A 19310-nucleotide genomic window follows, 5' to 3' on the forward strand; every position below is an offset into this window, starting at 1 on the left:
CTCGCCAGCTGAGCGGGAAGTTTTGTCATAGCTAAATTGGATAGGAATGGAGAGATGACCTCTCCTTGCGATGTCCCTCGCGTGCCTACTTCGTATGGGCCATGTTCCGTATCCTGAATCCGGATGTATGATTGTCGGTCAGTGAGAAGTTGCCTAATGTAGTTAAAGGTGTTTTGGCCACAATATGTTTGGGAAAGATGTGTTAGAATAATTTCGTGGGTGACGTCGATGGCCCTCTTCATATCCAAAGCGAGTACTACCTTATCATTGAGGAGATATTCGATCGGGTTGAGAATTTCCCGGTCTAGTTGAAGCAGGACATCCTGTGTGGGCCGGAGTGGGCGGAAACCGAACATGGTGCTTGCAAAAACATTTCTGCTCTCTAGAAACATAGACAACTTGTCGCGTAGCATCGTTTCCATTAATTTTCCCGCACAAAAATTGAGCAAGATGCGGCGGAGGTTGTCTGTATTAATGGCTTTACCAGCTTTGGGAATGAAGGTGACATAGCGCCGTCTCCCAATCAATTGGCAGTGGTGTTTCCCCGAGCCATGCAAATGAGTTGATGAAAGCGAAAGTGTGCACTATGCTAAATCAGGCAGATTGGCAAGTATTTTGATTGTGATCTGATCCTGTCCCGCTGCCGTTCCTATAACTTCATTTTTGCTAGTGCCGCCTTTTAGGTCATGTATCTGGAACAGTTGGTCCCCTTCAGGTCATGCATCTGGAACAGTTGGTCCAGCTTAGCGTTCTCGGAACCTGCATAAGAGTACGCAGACCTTCGGGGGTCCTGTTGTGTACAGAGATACTGATCTCGGAGTTTGCATGTCAATTTTGAGGCGTATTCATCGAAGGTGTGAATGGCTCGTTGTAGATGTTTTTTTGTTTCTGCTCGGGTATGGGACTTGTCAATTAGAGCGCGGAAGAGGCGCCGCGTACCCCACCTGCTCTACATTTGTCGTGCCGCCGTGCTGCATCGATTCACCCAGTTAGAGTCGGAGAGTTGGGCCGCATACTCTGCCACTCGTTTGGTGAGATCGGCGATGCGAATTTTGAGCTTCCGATTGTGGTTTTGTGGGCCTCTCAGAGGTGAAGGAGGTGGTTGTCGACCTCCAAGGTCGCCTCTGAGAGTTGAATTTTGGTTTCTGTGGAGCGATGGGTGGTGATCAATTGCTGGCACTAGATTTGATACCCTTGCTCCTGAATGGGGGCCAAGTTTGTGTATTTTTGTCGAAATTTGGTCCAGTAGAGTAATTTTGCATTTGCGAAGGGTTTTGCCAATGATAGGGTGCGAATGGTTGTATTGAGTATGCAGTGGTCGCTGCCGAGGGTTTCCTCGGGGTTGACCCAGTCTGCATATTGAATGTTTTCAGTGATCGGTAAGGTCCGGACACGTGCCGCGAGTCACGGAGTTACCCACTCGAGTTGAATAGGCAGGGTCCGTGTGAAGAGTAAGGCCCAGCGTGGACATAAGTTCTGCCAGCTTACGTCCACGCTTCTCTTCACGCGCGTATCCCTAGAGCGTGCTGGGGGCGTTAAGCTCGCCCTCAATCATCAGAGGATCCCTGCCCGCAACCTTTAAAAACGCGGCTGAGAAGATCTGCGAAAGAGATGTTGGCTAGTCTCGGGGAAAAGTAAAGGTTGAGAACGTGTAGTTGCGGGTCCTGTTTTCGTAGCGGAAGGAGGGTCACTATTACGTATGAGATTTCTGCTTAATTACAGAACACGATAGTTAAGGTGGTGTTATTAGAACGAAGGGAACTCTGTCAGCAACATTTCCTTTATTCATTTGGACAGTCGCTAAGTAGTGATTGCTACCTGGGACTGCACAGTCATAAAGGTTTTTTTTTTTTTATTAAATAGAAAAGATGAAAAATCTTCAACCTCTTTGGTAGGTTTTTGGGTCCATTGTCTATTGTGTTAATAGGTAACAGCTCTCATCATGAGCATTTGTCCCCACCGACATCAAAGACGCATGAAGCAGGGCATCCTCCGTACGAATTGTCTGATTTACTCGAGAGAAAGCGATTTCCTTTGTTGAGCAATGTGGCACCCCTGGCCTATTGAGAGCAGAGCATGCCATTAATCCGGGTCACGATCTTGGCGCATGTTGCAGCGGATCTGCCGGGCCAGTGGACGAAGCTGCGTCTCCTGGAAACCCTTCCGTTAGTCACGCGCCGTCAAGACCAATGCTCACCTGCTCGTGACAGGCGCGGGAGCTGTAAACGAGTTATTTACAGCTTCGCGTTTGGGATACAGCCACGGAGGCTCCTGACTATTTCATGTCCGCTCGCAAAATAGCTAGCAACCGTTGTCGGTGACCATGTAAATACAGTAAAGACTCGAAAAACGGTTGGAGACAACATGGTTAAGTTATCGACAAGTCTCTGCAAGCATGATAAGGAAAATTTGGTTCGCTTAAGCCACCAGTGCAGATTGTTATGCGAAGCACGTCGCCAAAAACAAGAAAGCCACAACGTTATACTACTTAATTAGCAAATCAACACATAAATAATATAGTGAAAGCACAAATAACTGCAGATTTACACAGGCTTAAAGAAACTCCCAAAATTGGTCAATGCATAATTCTTTTTAGTCTCAAGAATGTTACGTTTTATTTCACAAGCACTAATTTTCCATTAAGGGCAGTGAACGTGCATGAAACGCAGTACTCTCATGTGTATTTTCTGTATTTGGTATGTATTTGAGGAACGGAATATTCAGTTCTCCCTGCAATATAAAGGCAGGAAAGGTACGCAATTGGCTTCAACTGTATCGCTCCATGGCATGTTCCAGTAGGCAAGTTTTCAAACGAAAAGGGATCGAAAATTAGATGTTTGTAACAGCTGAAAGACATTCACATATAATACAGTAAGTACGTACTTTGTAAAAAACGCTTACATTTCAATAATTAAATAACACTCTGGTACTAGATAACAGAGCTGTGCACAAATAAATTTACACCTGAATATGATGTTGGCTAGTGATTCGGATTTTTACTGACAAAGGAAAAATCAGTTCATTACGACGAAGGTTGCGCAGTAGTTACGGTCTGATACATAATGCTTCGAATCCAGTGATAGACTCGCCTGTAAAGCCTTATTAAATTCTCATTTAGAATTATGAATGTAAATGGATTGACATCGAGCCACCCCGCTAAATTTACGATGCCATTCGGTAGCAAAAAGTTAAGTATTTTTTAAATGGACAGCACATCACACGTATTGTTTATATAGATAGGAGGGAAGGCAGGGATGTTAACAAGAAAGGTTTCCGATTGGCTACTCTACACTGGAGGAAAGGGATAAGGAAATTAAAGAGGGGAGAGAAAAGGGACGTGGAGCACAGTCACAATTTTTCACTCAAGCCGACGCTGCCAGGTGACTGATGCCTTGAAAGCAGTCGACTGTCGTGGCCACGAATCAAGGATTTTACCTGCCGTTAAAGGGCGAGGGTCGAGGTGGTCCAGCGCACAACGCAGCCTATGTCTTTCACTCACAAATCCCGCCGGGGTGGTGCAGTGGTTACGGCGCTCGACTACTGTGCCCAAGGACGCGGGATCGAATCCCGTCCTCGGCGGCCGCTTTTCGGTTGGAGGCGAAAAGCAAGGCGCTCGTGTCAGTGCACGTTTAAGAACCCCAGGTGGTCGAAATTTCCGACGGCGTCTCTCGTAGCCTGAGTCGCTTTGGGACGTTAAACCCCACAAACCAAACCAAACCACAAATACAGGACATTCACATAGGAGGTGATCGATTGTGTCTTCACAGCCACAATTTTCACAAGCAGGGTTGTCTGCTGTTTCAATATGGAAAGCTTATTTTTCCGTGAAAGCAACATCGAGCCATAAACGGCACAGCAACGTTGCTTCTTAACGCGCTGTCTTATCAGGAAGGCGAAGATGCAGTCTAGGGTCCAGTCCCCTGAGGCTCCGGTTGCAGAACACCGCCGCGTCAACCTTTAATAATAATAATAATAATAATAATAATAATAATAATAATAATAATAATAATAATAATAATAATAATAATAATAATAATAATAATAATAATAATAATAATAATAATAATAATAATAATAATAATAATTGGTATTGTGTTAATATGATGTTTTAACCTTTATCAAAAGTGCCTTGACCCCGCGGAACTGGTTGGATTAACTTAGCCATGTGGGTAGACATGCATACAATGTTGATGTCTGAAATGCAGATAAGCAAGGGAGACAGTATTGGACCTTATCGGCCACAGCCTTGATGTATGCACGGGAACTACGAATATTCAAAAGGTACACAAAGTAATACTGGAAAGAAACGACCCTGAAAACAAAACAAAACAAAAATGTTAGGGAGATATCTATCAAAACAGCATTGCAGATCACATAAGCTGCTTCGCAGCCCGCAAAAAAAAAAAAAAAGAAAAAACAAAAAAAAAAAACAAAACAAAGCGTACACATAACACCAGATCTGTATCAGGTGTAAATAAATAATTAAATTCGAAGGGAATTGTTGCGCCCATTTTTCTGTTGAAAGTAATGGCGTTTGGAAAATCCCCAAGATTTTCGGATGAACCTGGTAATCGCTAACAAGGTATGATTTGTAAAACTTGTGCTGAACCGGATAATCTAGTACTTGGACAATCATTTGGACATATTTATCATCACCGCGTTGAAGAAGCTGGCGAGCTACAGCCGTTCTTAGCTGAGCAGCAATATTGCCACTTTTACTCGTATATTTTACCTATTCTAATAAGACCTTCGGTCCCGCCCGGGTGGTGCAGTGGTTGGGTGCTCGACTACTGTGCCCAGGGATGCGGGATCGAATCCCGGCCTATGCGGGCACGTTTTGGTGGAGGCGAAAAGCTAGGTGCCCGTGTGCTGTGCGATGTCAGTGCACGTTAAAAAACCCCAGGTGGTCGAAATTTCCGGAGCCCTCCACTACGGCGTCTCTCATAGCCTTAGTCGCTTTGGTACGTTCAACCCCACAAACCACAATACCTTCTTCGGGATATCAGAGTAGGTTAGAGATAGAATATAAAAGTTTCACCTACTTATGGTGATTGACGGCAACTGAAATTGCCCAGTTCTTGTAATAACAATGGTAAGGAAATCGAACTTAGTTACTGAAATAATCGTAGCGCTGCAAGCTCGACGTAATTTCTAGACAAAAAAAAAAAAAAAGAGCGAAGAAGTGGTCAAATTAAGTTATTCGTGACTGAGGATAAGTCTGACTCAAGGCCATTTTGAATATCGCTATTAAAGTTTCAAAGAGCTTGATATCATCAGCACAAATAAACCGAAAGTGGTGAGGTTGTTGAATAAAATAGCGATTTTCTTCAATACTTGAGTTTCCTGAACCCTCTGCAGGTTTTCTTTGTAGCCTTATATGGCTGCGCTTGGGTGCATGCTATGATTCTTATGAAGTAATTACTGCCTTCTTTCTAAAAAAAGAAAGGAGACGCTCAAGTTTTGTTTTGTTTTTGTAGGGTTTAGCTTCCCAAAGCGGCTCAGGATATGAGAGACGCCATAGTGGATGAGTCCAGAAATTTCGACCACCTGGGGTTCTTTAACGTGCACTGACATCGCACAGTACAAGGGGGCCTCGCGAAAACCGGCAGCCGAGGCCGGGCCTTAACAGTTTATGCAAGAGCCTTGCTGCATGAACATTATGCATTCTTTCTTAGCGACGACCTTGTTCAGTGTGTAGAACAGCGCGAAAAACACGACAGGGACGAACGAAGACAACAAGACGAGCAGCGCTCGTCTTGTTGTCTTCGTTCGTCCCTGTCGTGTCTTCGTTCGTCCCTGTCGTGTTTTTCGCGCTGTTCTACACAATGAATTACCAACATGCCCAAGCTTCTGTTTTAACCTTGTTCAGCTTCTAATGTGTAGTTACCATTAGTAGTGCTAATTGGTAGTACCAAGTAGTAGTGCTATTTAGCAGTACTAAGTTGTAGACTTAAGATGCGCTCCTTAGGAGGTCTAGTTAGTGTTGTTAATTAGCTATTTCAATTTAACTAAGCATAAATGTAATCTATGGCTGCTGTCTGCAGTATATGACACGTTCGCACAAGGCCTAACGCGGTGAGCGAAATTTGCCCAGCGTTGTACAGAGCTCGCCTGGCTGGTGACTGAAAGTGAAGCGGTTCGATTATGTCCGGACCCCCTTTGTTCTTTCAGCGAAAGTGCCTTTTTTGTTGTTGTTGTGATGTTTTGTATTGCTGTTTGGCTCAGAACCCCGTGTCTATAGAATTCCCTGCCGAAGGACCTGCCGAGTTAATATCTCTCGGTCATGTGACATCACGCACTCCGCCGACCAGTCAGGATTCGGCCATGTCACCTGCACTACTTGGCTGCGAAGTTTCCTGATTGGTCGAGACGTCGATGACATCACAATGGTATGTGACATGGCCGAGCGTTGATTGGTTGGCGGAGTGTGTGACGTCACGAAACGACGTTACCTCTCTGGGTGGGTCAGATATTTTTGTGACAGCCGCAGGGCGCTCCCTCGACCAAAAAGAAATCTTTGTAGCAGATGGAGGACGACATCATGTATTTATCACGATGTACTGGCTTTTTGACAATAATGAACGGAGAATGTCAGTTTTTTTTTTCGAAGACTGGCTAACGCAATCATCCAGTGCCTCTTTGTGTTGAGTTTAAATTGCTTCGAGCTCTTTGGTCGAAAGATAGCGTTTTTGCCAAATAAAACATTCGTCGTCGTCATGGTAGCAGTGTGACACAGATTCGTCGAGGACGCGAATTATTATGCTTGAAGTAAAGCAATGCTGCGGACACTTTAGTTGATATTGGCGCTCCGGGAGCTGAGAAGAGATGTCAGTATTTTCCAGAGACGTTAGCGCACTGTTTGGCGCCTCCAAGATGACAAACATGTGCTATTGACTTGGTGATCGATGTCTGTGGCACTGCTATGGAACAAGCGTCAGAATTTCCGTCTTTGCTTGCACACCTGCCCTATAGCAAGGGCTGGCATGATGTCTCTGTCGTTGCTGTGACAATATATACCTTAAGCGTGATTTTTGCTGACTGTTCATCAGTGAAACTTATTTTCACTGTATTGTAGTGTGCCTGTCCTATGGTATTTCGGTTATTCTTCGCCTGTTTACAGTGTTGTGGTAGTTATTTTCAACGTCAGAAAATGTGTCGTGCTCAACACAGAAATGATATTGGATATGTTTCTCATCCCTATATTCCCACTTATTATTTTTGCTGAGCATTTCTGCGTTTAACATGAAATGATTTGGTTCAAAGACAGAACATGCAGAAGTAATGCGCAGAGATGCTCGGGAATTTATCAAATGGAACGCGGGGGGAAGAAGAAGCACCGTCTTTCTTTTAAGCTTGTTTACGTTCTTATAAGTTTAGAAGAGCGTTAAAGAGTGAGTTTAACGCTCTTAGTTTTGCATTGTTTAGAAGGCGTGGTGAGTTGAACGGCCGTATAATGGCACATTTCCCGTGACTTCCGGTGGCGATTAACTTTCTTAATTTAGATTTGTTGCCGTGTCATATATAGTCCTGTAACCACTTAGGACACGCAGGAAGATGGTCTCCGAAACTCGTTAAAAGTGTTAGCCTTCAAGCCTTTACCGATGACAGGAAATTTTTCAACATCGAAATGATTGATAGACAGTTTATTGAAACGTTTTGGGAGGGTTCTTCATAGCTTATCTTCTTAACTGCCCTGCACGAAGGCTGTTAGCACGGTTGCATATAAATTGCAAAGGACATTTTTCACTGTGACAGCGTTGAATCCTGCGGCCGATGGGGCGTCCGAGCCGTGAAACAAAAGTACAGTGAATTTGCAGTGGCTTTTGGAGAAATGAACCGCCGCTTCCTAGACCGCACGGGTGCCAAAACAGCTCCGTCGGCGCCCCCATGCAGGCGGTGTGCAGGTGCGATCGAAGGCGAGGCGGCTTTGATTTATCCTCGCCGGCGACTGGGACACATCTGCGGCCGACAGCGAAGGATTTCCAGCTGCGAAGGTTTCTGCGTGCCGGGAGCTGTCCCAGAGTCGCCGCTGGCGCCGTGTTGTACCGGCTTACGGCTCGATCTACCGACGAGACACCTGGCAGGCTCACGATTCCGCAAAGGTAAGAAAAGTGGGAAATGACTTTATGCTTTAGCCGCGAGGTGTCGCGACGACCGCCGAGCAGCGAGCTCTGGAGGCTCCCACAGATCAGGCTCGCGGCGTAAAGGATCAAAGGGGTTGCGCCATGAGCGGCCGCGAAGGCAGAATGGCCCCTTTGCTTACGCGACTGGCCGCAAGGAGTGGGCAGTCATGCGGAGCGCCCTTCCTGCGCCGCTGTCCCTGTGCGCGCTGCTCCTCGCCTGCTGCTTGCGCCGCTACTCTCTGGCCGACAGAGGTGTGTCTCCAGCTTCCTCCTCATATTAGATGTGACGCTAGAATGCGCAACCGCGCACGCGCGCGCTTCGCGGTAATCGATGCATTGTCCTAATAAGGAGGCCTTGATCCGTTCGTTACTCGACTGCTTTTGTACTCACGGTCCAAGTTCCCGGATGAAGGACGTCGAAAGAAACGACAACACACGGTGCTGATTTGAAACGTTATTTTTACCCCAACAACATAACTAACTACTGCGGAGGGATGTCGATCCACGCACTATAAAAAAAGAAAACTCGACTCTTTCGAGGATAACTGCCGGAGAGAGTTTAAATTTGCTTCATTTTTATTTGTTAAGCACTTAAACACTATTCAAAGTATTACTCTTGAAAAAAGACTATAGGACGTAAGGTTTTTTATCAGCACCAAGCATAAAAATGTCAGTCTCAGACGCATATCCGTTTTTTGACTGACAGGTCGGCAGCATGGTTACAGTCCTGGCGGCCAACTTAACTTTACCCGCCTCTTTCTCTTTTTTTTTTCCGGGTTAAATAGTTCCCCTCCTCCACTCACGTTAAATTCGATTCCTTGAATTCGCGACATTAACCTCATTCTCTGCATTCACCCGGAGGCGCGGTGTCACCTTTTGCGCAACTGTTGAGTCTTCTGTCCTGCCCTGAACCAAACATTTCTCCGCCTCCCCTTCGGTGCTCACCAGTCGCTGTTGAAAAACAAACTCAGCATTTGCTGTTTTGTGACATTCCTCGGATAAAACGTCACTCAACTGACTAATACTGCAAAGATCTTTGTGTGGAAGAAAAACACTACGGCGTCGCAGGAACCGCCGGGTTACCACGGCGTTTGAACGGAATTTTTTTTCTTCGTCCAATAAACTCTGGGAGTGCTGGTTGCGCATTCATTCGCAGACGAACTTTTCAACACCGCAGCATCGCGTTTAAGAGGGGCGACATCAGCGCCGCCGCTTCATTCGCCTTTGGCGGCGACAAGCGCCTCATAGCGTCTGTCCCGTTCCTTGCGCTGCATCACCTAGTACGGTATTTTGTGGCTTAGAAAGGCACCGTTTTCTGTGAGAGTGGTGATTTACATAAGAGCATAGAACGCTATCGACGTAGGTTGGCTTCTGCTTCTCCTCAGTGTCGCTTTAATACGCGCTTTTATTAATCCGTAAATGGCCGGAGTGGCGCAGTGGTTACGGCGCTCGACTACTGTTCCCAAGGACGCGGGATCGAATCCCGGCCTCGGTGGCCGCTTTTCGATGGAGGCGAAAAGCAACGCGCCCGTGTGCTGTGCGATGTCAGTGCACGTTAAAGAACCCCAGGTGGTCGAAATTTCCGGAGTCCTCCACTACGGCGTCTCTCATAGCCTGAGTTGCTTTGGGACGTTAAACCCCACAAACCAAACCAATAAACCGGCACTTGATGTGCTTTGAACTCTGAAAACGAGTTCTTTTGTGGATTTCCGTGACAGATCTATCACATATCGCCCGGGTAGGTTTTTTTCTGAAATATTAACAGGAGATTTATATATGTAATCCATCTTAGTGCAGTACGTATATAGTATTCCGAATAATAATCCATTCTTAAAATTGAAAACAACAAATTTGAACTGTCTCTGCAGAGAAGCAGCTGTTCCTGGCACTTGTGTGCAAGTCCAGTTTCGCATTTTCTTAACTATACCTCACCCTGTCAACCGCTTACGAAGCGAAAACCGATTTCCGAAGAAAATTAGCCAATCTGGGCATGCACACTGCGTCGTTGGAAAGTACGCACTTGCAAAAATAATAATAATAAGAAAAAGAGTCAAGTAGAAGGCCTGTTTGGTTTGGATCAAGATGACTTGCAAAGAAGTCAGATGTGTCAAGAAATCGCGCGTTGCGCTGGCCGTTTTTCAAGCTAGTAATAGATTTTGAATGCATTGCTTCGATTTTCCCGCCATTTTTGGTTGCAGGAAAACGAATAAGAAATAATATGTAAACGAGGATGTTTAAGAATCCGGGAAACAAGTTATAAACAGCTCACAACAGATCCCGGTGCAGTCTTATGACTATGGGACCCTCGTCTGTATTTTTATGCATTTTGTAAATATGTTCAATCAAATACACTTTAACTTTCACTTTCAAAAAAATATATATATAGTGCTGTGGTTATCGAACTAGGTTTATGTGCAACATTCTGGTTTCTTGAGGTGCATTGCATTTTGATGTCCGTGAGAATCGAAACCAAAGGGGGGGGGGGGGGGTCATTCTCTTTCCTGCACTACGGATACTATAAATACTCAAAACGTACTACTTCAGACAACAGGAAGTTTTCAGGAACTCATAAAGCAGAAAAACAAACAAACATTGAAGGTAAGTGAGATACGGTTCATTAGAAAGTTTTGAACGATGATAACGCTTCTTGAGGTCAAGACATTAAGGACTTGAATAACATGACCTGCCGGCCTAATTGGTTGCGATCCATTTGCATCAGCAGTGCTCACACAATCTGAAAAAATGTAGTAGACGGGACAGAGCGCTGAACCTTCAACTTCTTTTAGAGAAAGTCAAATCCGCACTTATATACACATGCCGGGTAAAAGGCCATCAGGGGAATAAGCAATGTGACCCGACAGTCAGGACGCGCGATCGAACTGGTAATGACATGTTTTCCAGGTTTTCAAAAGATAAGAGATTGCTAAAAACGCACTGGACAACGAATTCCATGACGTACAGCACAAATGTCAAATGGAAAAAAGGATGGAAAAATAGGTTTGAAGGTGCAAGAATGACAAATGCAAAAAAGGGAAAAACAGGGTGGAGGGCTCAGTGATGTTAGAACATAGCAGGGCGAGAAAGCGGTGAAAAGATTAGCGGTACGAGGGATGAGCGCCAATAATTAACACTGCTAGAACGAAAAAGAGTAACATATGAAGGGTGCATCTAAAATCAGGGTGAAGCCAGATAAAGCAAGAGAGGAAGGTAATTTCGTTTTTAGATAGTGAGATGGAAGGGGTGCTGACGCAACCTCCCCTAAGGCCTGAGGTAAAGGCGGCTTCAACAATTTCGCGCGTCATTTGGTTCCTATGTTTTATTTTTTTTTTTCAGGATGGTTGTTTTTTAAATCGAGGAACGCATTTCATTTCACTGTCACAGTCCAGGCAGTGGGAAGGCATTTTCTCACTGACGTCTAATATCGTATCGTTCTTGCGTTCTTTTCGAATAATTCTTTTAACGTAAGAAAAAAAAAAGCATTTAAACGCGCGAAAAACGCGCAAGAAACATGCAAGGAGAAGAAAAACTGAAGCTGGGAAATTAAGATAGACTCCACTCGAAGAACGGTGGCACAAAATGACACAAAATGGAAACTACACAATTCTCTGTAGAATTCTTTGAACGTAATGTACAAGAAACGGGACAAGAAGACATGCGTGCTTAGCGACTATTGCGCATTCTGCAAAAATGAGAGTTCTATGCGGTGAATATTTCGCTCAGAGGGCTGTAACGCGCGCCGTGAGATGTAAATAGGCCTCCCTCCGCGTCATTACCCAGGACTCAGGTTCATTACCGAAATTTGGAGGGGCAAAAGGCTGCGCTCATGTTTTGCTTTCTCTGCGCAGGCGTCTGATGGCTTCTAGAAAAAGCTTTTAAAAAAAAAGTTTGAGCAACAACCTGGCATTTGGTGGGGGCGAGCTTCGATCCACAGTGCATCCAGATGCTTACTCGTTATGCAACGGGTACGAGCTTTCTTACTTACCTGGCGCTGATCTTATATATATATATATATATATATATATATATATATATATATATATATATATATATATATATATATATATGCGCTGATCTTATATATATATATATATATATATATATATATATATATATATATATATATATATATATATATATATATATATATATATATATATATATATATATATATATATATATATATATATATATAAGATCAGCGCCAGGTAAGTAAGAAAGCTCGTACCCGTATCACGTATCACGTATCAGGCATATAGAGAAATATCTTCTTAATTTTTAACTGACAGTTGTCTCTTCGCACAAAAAAGAAAAACAATCGTTTTTTTTTCTTAACTTGTGTTGATATGGATTTATAATATTCTTAAAGCAAGAAGCTCCTCATAATTTCGCACTGCTAAAGAGTGCAGAAAATAAAGTTAGGGGTGGTCAATTTGATTGATGCGCAGGAAATGCGATAACGTTGTTTTCTTTCTTTGTTCCATCGTTCTAAAGCGCGTATGTACTGTCACATTACGATCCCTATTACTACTTCCAACTACGCTAAGCCGCTATTAACACTATAACCCAGTCACTGTCACCTGTCGCTCAGGCGGTATTAGTCGCTAAGGCTGGTGCTGTTGTCTTCCTGTCTGTTGTGGTCCCACTTCATTAAACCACGCTCTCCATGTCGTCGTGGGGAGCAGATGCTAGCATGACAACATTGCAAAAACGGCATCGCACGTTCTAAAACTCATGGAAGGTGACAGTCGCCGTAGGGTATTGACACAGTACTTGACTTTTGATCATGTACCTTGTACACCCGCTTTTTTTTTTTCTTCACGATACGCTTCATCTCATTGGCTGTTTTCTCCGCTTGAGAAGGAGCCACCATCAGTCCCTTTTCCTTCTCAGCTAGGCAGCATGCTCGGCTTTACTGACCACATTTGACTGTTTATCTGTCGCCGGGTTGTGGCAGGGTTGAACCGCATGCTGGGCAGCGCACTCCGTGCCCTTGCTGCTTCCTCCGCCCAACGCGTCGCCGCGCTGACTTGTTTTTCTTCAACCTTAGCAATTCGTGTGGCCATCCTAGCCGCCTCTTCATTTTTATGTGCGGCTTCATAAATCCGCCTATGGTGGCGTGGATGCGACTTTAAATCTAATGACTAAACTAGGGCTCAGTCTCATGACTCAACATATACACCGACTATGTGCATGTACTGCACCAGTGGCGCCATAGGGAGAGTATAGTTTATGTTGTAGTGGTTGGTTTCTGTGTGTATAGATTTCTGCAGAGTATTTATGTAGTCGCGGTCGATTATATTGACAGTGGTAAGGGAGGCTCTAAAGGATTTCTTTTGGGTAGGCGTATGTTTTTTTGATTGACCTCTTGACAGAGGACGTGCGGGGCACACAACTCATTTCTCGTGATAGACGCAAGACAATCGCATTCAGTGGCCGGATTCCGCTTGCTGACCAGCGTAAGAAGCGTCGGCGAGGGGGGAATGTGAGGTCTGTGGCAAGAGAGAAAGCGAAGCGCCCATCGCTTTCAAATCGAACATCGCCTCCAGGTGAACGAAGGACATGTTCGACAAATGGATGCATGCGGATCACTTGTCGCCTTGGCCGGACAGTCGGCTGGAGATGCAGTGCTAGCGGTAACTGCTAATTTGTCACGTCGAGTAGCAGCGGGAACGTCGCCCCAGGAGCAGCTTCCGTCCCGCTTTTCGTGTTCGGTAGTAGCTTAACCGCTGTAGTAACCGAACGGCATCGCCTTGAAACGTCGTTGTGAGGAGCCTCGGCGAATGGAGCCTTCACTGCTCAGTGAGTCAGCGTTAGATTTTTTTTTTTTGCCAGTACAAGCATTCAATTTGCGAGTAAATATATACACAAAGGTTCGTTATTAGAACTGCGTTTTAAGAGCAAAAGGATGTAGAAATTATTACAAGGTAACTGACGTTGGTGATGCAAGTGCCGGACAACGCTTGTGGATGTTGACTTTTAAAAGCTGGGTTATGTTGTTCCATAGCTTAGGTTGCTTTTGTGGATGGAGCGAGATGACTGACAATTGCATGCTCTCCACGTGTGCGTCAGCGACGGAACTTCCGCATAAGTACCTGACCTCAGCAGATGGTTACAGTGAACAGCGCAAACGTAGCAGAAAGCTTTTGCGTGGCGGTGGAGCCTTTCTGTCTTGAGTGGCGTGGAAGGTAACGAGTCAGTACATAAATACGTATAAATAGGTCATTTAGGGTTTGAACGGAGAAGGCACGCGAGACAGCACACAGAAACAGTGACGACCGGATGGGCACCACACTTGCAGCTGAATGGTATAGGAATACGCCCCACCTATGAGAAAAGAACACACATGTGCAAAGCTTAAAATGTTGTAAAAGAAGCCCAAAGGTCAAATTTCGCGGTCCACTTAATCCTGTTTATTCAGACCTTTATTTAAACCAACAATCCACCGCACCTTTTTTTCATTCTCTGTGTTTTCTGCTTTGATTGAATGTAAAGGCCCATTCACATTTACGAGTCGCGAAGAGCATGCGACCGGCTGTCGCATGCGACCATGGAGCCGCTTAGATCGACCGGCTGTCGCATGCGACCATATGGAGCCGCTCAGATCGACCGGTTATCGCATGCAACGATGGAACCGCTCATATCGACCGGATATCACATGCGACCATGAAAGCCGCTCAGATCGACCGGCTGTCGCATGCGACCATGAAAGCCGCTCAGATCGACAGGCTATCGCATGCGACCAGGGGGCCACTTAGATTGACTGGCTGTCGATGCGATCATATCGAGCTGCTCAGATCGATCGGCTATTGCATGCGACGGGGGAGCCGCTCAGATCGACCGGTTATCGCATGCGACCATGAAGTCGCTCAGACCGACCGGCTGTCGCATGCGACCATATGGAGCTGCTCAGATCGACCGGCTATCGCATGCGACGATAGAGCCGCTCAGGTCAACCGGCGATTGTATGCCACCATGAGAGCCGCTCAGATCGACCGGTGATCGCATGCGACCATATGGATCCGCTCAGATCGACCGGCTATTGCATGCAACCATGGAGCCGCTCAGATCGTCCGGCTGTCGGACGTGACCATATGGAGCCGCTCAGTTCGACCAGCTATTTGCGACCATGGAGCCGCTCAGATCGACTGGCTATCGCATGCGACCATATGGAGCCGCTCAGATCAACCGGCTATCGCATGCGACCATGGAGCCGCTCATATCGACTCGCTATCGCATGTGATCGTGGTGTCGCTCAGATCGACCGGCTATCGCATGCGCGACTATGAAGCCGCTCAGAGCGACCGGCTAACGCATGCGACCATATGGAGCCGCTCAGATCAACCGGCTATCGCATGAGACCATGGAGCCGCTCATATCGACTCGCTATCGCATGTGATCGTGGTGTCGCTCAGATCGACCGGCTATCGCATGCGCGACTATGGAGCTGCTCAGAGCGACCGGCTAACGCATGCGAACATATGGAGCCGCTATCGCATGGGACCATGGAGCCGCTCATATCGACTCGCTATCGCATGTGATCGTGGTGTCGCTCAGATCGACCGGCTGTTGCAAGCGACCATATGGAGTCACTCAGATCGACCGGCTATCGCATGCGCGACTATGAAGCCGCTCAGAGCGACCGGCTAACGCATGCGATCATATGGAGCCGCTCAGATCAACCGGCTATCGCATGCGACCAAAGAGCCGCTTAGCTCGACCGACGTTCACATTTACAAAGACTACCCATGGGTCGCTTTCCTGAATTCGTCTCATTCGGAATGAGACCTTCGATCTTGAATGTTCACCATCAACGAAGGCTGGATGTAAAATTAACGACCCGCTCATTTCAACTGTGTCGTTCATTTGTGTACGGTTTGTGACCAGCCGTCGCAAGGACGCGAAATCGAACAATGCTTGAACACCCTGTTGCTGTCACTTTTCGACCAAGTGCGACCATTTACGGCAGTCGCTTTCCGACCAAAACGGTAGCAAACCTCTGCGAGTCGCAAGTGTGTACGGGCCTTAACTCCTACTGTGTCTCCTGCTAGCTGTGGCATACATGTTAAAGTTATGACTTTCTTCGGTTAGAACAGAATTTTAAATATTTAACGACGTACTTTCATTGCGGTCTTTTACGGGTTCAGAACGAAAGCAACCCAGCAATAGGTGCATGCTTCCGTAGAAACGAGAACTAAAAAAAAAAAAAAAGGCCAGCATTTTAATGGTCATAAGCGTTGGGGGCCATATTAGGCGTTCATAAATATCGCAAAACCCCAGCGACTAAATATTTTAAAAGTAAAAACATTTTCCTCTGATTCTTTTTTGGGTACCTACATGAAGATGAATAAAAACGAGGAAGCCGCACTGTGGCCTCCTAAATTTAGTTAATATCATTGCAGTCAATATGCTGATTATCAATATTCTAGTTTTTAGGTCGCTTAAGATTTCCAGAGTTCGGAGTTTGGCATCATTATAAGCGCGACTTTACAACTGAATCTACTCCGCTGAAGGGCGTCTAATGCCTCCGAACAGTCACGTGCAGTGACGGTCGCAGGCTTGTCCCATTGGCAACTTGACTCTATAGATAGTTAACCTAAGTAGGGTTAATGTTAACAGATAGACAGGAATTAGAAGTTGCGTGTTCTTTTTCTTTGCGGTTTGTTCAGTTCTCTCTGCTCCTGGTAACTACACCGTCAGGTGAAATGCACCCGCTTTCAGACGTTTACGGGACGCGACTTCTGCACTTTGACTAGAAGGAGGAAAAATAATCCTTAGTTAAAAAAAAAACAAACAAAAAAACTTGAGGTAAACGCTAGGGGTTTAGGTTATCGCAAAAGTCAACACCGAGGTCATCAGAAAACTTTTTTGGCGAAATAAAAAATCACTTTTGTTCCCATTCTGACCGCATTACTTGAGGTTGAACTAAATGTCGTGCATTTCACTTTTTCAACATCGGGCTGCATTTCTCTATTCTAGGCTGCGTGTCGACGAAATAATGTTTTTCTTGCTATCATGTTTCATCAACTGTTGGCTGCTGGCGCACTGTTAACGAACCGCATGAGCTCAGATGAAGCCATTATGCTCAGTTCAGCACGGCAGTGGTGACGTGCCATGTAGTCTGCCAAGCGAACATGTATAACATTATTTATTGTTCACTTTATTCCACCTTGTAAATATGACAGCGCAAAAGAGGCGAACGCAGAAGAGAAGACTACGCGGCTCAAAGCACGCCATAGCGTTCTTTGTGCCGTGTTATGTTCCCTTCTTTTTTATTACAGAGTCCTGCAGCGCCCGAAGGCATTATTGCAAGGGGGGGAGATGACAAATAACAATTCTAGAAAGGCCAGACGTACAATAAAAATACACAAAAATGAAGAAAATAACACGACACAAGTGATAATGCAGAATAAAAAAAACATGCATCGAAAGGGGGTAACTGCGCGACGTATTCGCATTTTTTTTGCGCTGTCTTCTTTACAAATATGAATCACCAACTTGCCCAGCACCATGTTTTATTGAAGTCTATTTCAGCTGTTTATGAAGAATTGCAAGCTCTGGACGCTGTCTGAATAGCCCAGGAGCGTGCAATATCGTTTACCCTACAAATCGCCGCCATAATAGAAAACCCTTTCAGTGTCCTGCGTGCGATGCGCGCGGTCAGCTGTTGTTTTCCAGACTCGTTTTTCGTGTTTCCGTTGTGCTGGGGTGAAAACAAAGACGCTCACTTTATGCTGGTGTGTTCCCAGTTCGGTTTCGGATGACAGTTATTTTCACGGCAGGCGCCTCTTCGCGCTGAATATCGTCGGCCTGCCTTGGCGGCGACATTACCCAGCAAAAGGACTGACTAGAAACGCAGCATTGTTTGCCTTTTAAGGCTAAAGCCTCTGTAAGCTCATGAGTGTGTGTCTGCGAGATGTGTCACACTTCTTCGTGTGATTCCGCGGGATGCCGCGAGATTGTGACTTCATTACACGGAGACGTCATCGGCCATGACCAAACGTGATGTCATGGCCGATGGCGTCACCAGGGCCGGCTTGCACGATAAAGTCCGAGCTAAGTCCAGACTTAAATGGTGTCTTTAGAAAGACCAAGCTTTTTTAAGACGGCTCGTGTTCCGAACGTCAAACGCTTCGGGTTCATGTTCACCAGAGTGGCTTCCCAGAACGGCCTCAGCAACCACTTGGGTCATTTTTCCTCGTAACACAATCTTAAGCCGCAAAAAGCAATGGCACGGATTTTACACAACGCAAAATTGACGGAATGTGTACATCTTACAGCAGGGACAGTGCCAGCGCATCCCTGTATTTCCCTAATTTCTCTACTTAGACACCTGGCGTCCTTGTGTCTTAACCAAGACAGCACTAGAGTCGTAATCATACAAGCGACTTATTCAAGTCAGGACTGAAGCCCAGTCTTGACTCCAGTCTTAAGCGGCCATGCTAGTGGCCTATTCTTTAGACTCCAGTTAAGTCTGGACTTAGCTAAGACAGTCTTAAGATTGTTTTGTGCAAGCGGGCCCAGGTGATTTACGCATATACGAAGCTGATCCATCCAGGCGTCCGTGCTACGCCTTTCATTTGGCCTTTCCTGGAACGCCACACCACAGAGCGTACAGAAGCTGAGACAGTTAGTAGAAATCAGCGGCGTTTCAAACGAAGGCTTTCGCCTCATCGTACTTTAGTGGGCCAAAGTGGCACCGAGAATTGCAATTTTTTTCAGCAACCCCTGTGTTACCCAACAGCTGGAATTTACTTTCTGCGCCGATTAATGTGTCGAATAAGGTCGCAGCTGCAGCCCTAGCGAAAGAGCGCCTAAATAACGATTGCAAAGGATTCTAGCGGCACATATCCAATGACCAATGTTTTGTTAAGGATAGCAAAGAATAATTAACGTTCGAAATAAAATGACCGGCAATAGTTGCGACGTCTTTGAGAAGAAACAACACGCTTTGCAATGTGTTGAGACGTGTAGTGTCCGCAGTGACAACCTAGGACCGTATGATAGCTCAGAAGTGCAAGATGCCGGGCTAGTTGGTACTGCATAATGAAATAGAACAGCGCAAGCAACGGGACGAAACACGAAGGAAGGGAGCCTGTGTCTTTGTCTCCCTTCCTTCGTGTTTCGTCCCGTTGCTTGCGCTGTTTTATTTCAGTATGATAGCTACTGCAGCCTTTGTGCGCTAGGAGG

General features: G+C 45.7%; 1 protein-coding gene across 1 annotated transcript in view; it reads left to right on the forward strand.

Moving 5' to 3' along the window:
- The first annotated feature begins 7999 nt into the window (after positions 1-7999).
- The window catches only part of LOC146185166 (transmembrane protease serine 2-like), a 55438-nt gene continuing 44127 nt past the window's right edge, over positions 8000-19310 (forward strand). The window contains exon 1 of the mRNA XM_084605484.1: positions 8000-8102. The gene's annotated coding sequence lies outside the window, so the exon portion shown is untranslated. The remainder of the gene's footprint in view (positions 8103-19310) is intronic.

The sequence above is a fragment of the Amblyomma maculatum genome, chromosome 6 (genome assembly GCF_055883805.1).
Source record: "Amblyomma maculatum isolate TAMU_Amacu chromosome 6, ASM5588380v1, whole genome shotgun sequence".
In the NCBI taxonomy this organism is placed as follows: domain Eukaryota; kingdom Metazoa; phylum Arthropoda; class Arachnida; order Ixodida; family Ixodidae; genus Amblyomma; species Amblyomma maculatum.